Source organism: Bos javanicus, chromosome 9, assembly GCF_032452875.1.
Source record: "Bos javanicus breed banteng chromosome 9, ARS-OSU_banteng_1.0, whole genome shotgun sequence".
NCBI classification, from domain to species: Eukaryota; Metazoa; Chordata; class Mammalia; order Artiodactyla; family Bovidae; genus Bos; species Bos javanicus.
Genome location: NC_083876.1, coordinates 69225532 through 69227174, shown reverse-complemented (window position 1 = coordinate 69227174; position 1643 = coordinate 69225532). Strand labels below are relative to the sequence as shown.

The window sequence follows — 1643 nt, the reverse complement described above, 5'->3', positions numbered from 1 at the left end:
ACACACACCACTATAGTATATATTTATAAAAATAGAATTATATTGTATATTGCTTTGTAGCCTGCTTTGTTTTTTGCAACATATTGTGACAAATATTTCATGTTATTAAGTTCTAAATTTTCAATGACTGCATATTGAATCTTTATATAAATGTACCCAATGTATTTGATCAGTTGCCTATTGATTATCATTGTTCAGCTTCATTTAAACACATCTCAGTTTTTTCATTACTAAAAATAGCTCTATGATAAAACTTTATTCTATAAATCTTTGTGTATATATATATATTTTTTTTTTATTATTTCCTTAAAATAAATTCCCAGAAAGAGCCTTGATAGGTAAAAGATTATAAATCCTTTTAAGGCTTTTGAAATATATATTGCCAAATTATCCACCAATTTTCATCCTTACAAGCAGTTTATGAAATTCTAATTCTCTCCTCATTTTTCATTTGAAAGGTACAAAGGCTTGTTAATTTAACTTGAATTTTGTTCATTGTAAATGAATTTGGATATTGTTTTATGTATTTAATAACCATTTGCATGTCTTTTATAAAAAAAAAGTTTTGCTTATTTTTCTTCCAGGTTGTTTATCTTTTTCGACTATATCATAAAAACCTGGGTATTTATTAATGATTTTTTTTTTTTTTTTTTGGCCATGCTGTGTGGCTTGCATGATCCTAATTCCCTGACCAAGGATTGAACCTGGGCCCCAGCAGTGAAACTGCCAAGTCCTAACCACTGGACCATCAGGGAATTCCCTATTTATTAAAGATTCTTTTAATGATTTTAAAGCCTTTGTCATATATATTGAAAACCTTTTCTCTAATTTGTCATTTGCATTTTAATTTGTGTACAGTAGCTTTTAGCATGGAGAATTTGAAAGTTTGCATATAGTCTTATGTATTAATTTTCCTTAGTGATTATATTTCTCTGCTGTAACAATTAAAAATATTTTCCTTTCTAGGGACTATTTATGGAGACTTTTCCATCTTTATTTCTTTAATATTTCACTCTTTATGAATCTGGAATGTATGTTATTTATTCCATAGGTACTTTTTTCCCTCCAAAGTCGCCAACTGCTCCATTGCCATTTCTCTTTTTATATTTATTTGCCTATTTGCTTGTGCCAGGTCTCAGCTGCAGCATGCATGATCTTTAGTTGCAGCATGGGAACTCTTAGTTGCAGAATGTAGGCTCTAGTTCACTGACCAACGATCGAACCTGGGCCCCCTGCATTGGGAGACAGAGTCTTAGCCACTGGGGTACCAGGGAAGCCACTCCATTGCTATTTCTTGACAAAAAAGTCCACAGTCAAGCACTTCCAGGTCCTTTCCCCACACAAAACATCCTTTTTTTGTCAGATCTTGTCAGGTCATACTTTCAGTCAATTAATCTCACAACTAAACTGTGCTAATGTACTAATAATTCTCTATGAATTATTTTGTGAAAATACTGTATACACCACAGCTACTTTAGTGTCATTTAACTGCTTAATTGATATTTAACAATTATCATTATCTAAATTGTATTATTCAGCTACTCACTTTTCATCTGTCTTTCCTACTAGAATGCAAATTCCATGAGAGTAAGGATATTGTAGTGCTCATTCAGAGTCTAGCACACAGACATATCCAAATAAAT

At 31.4% G+C, this 1643-nt stretch overlaps 1 non-coding gene across 1 annotated transcript; it reads right to left on the bottom strand.

The window, feature by feature from the left end:
• Positions 1-683: 683 nt before the first annotated feature.
• On the bottom strand, positions 684-755 carry TRNAE-UUC (transfer RNA glutamic acid (anticodon UUC)). Its single transcript has one exon. It is a non-coding gene; the product is annotated as a tRNA-Glu (tRNA).
• Positions 756-1643: the final 888 nt, after the last annotated feature.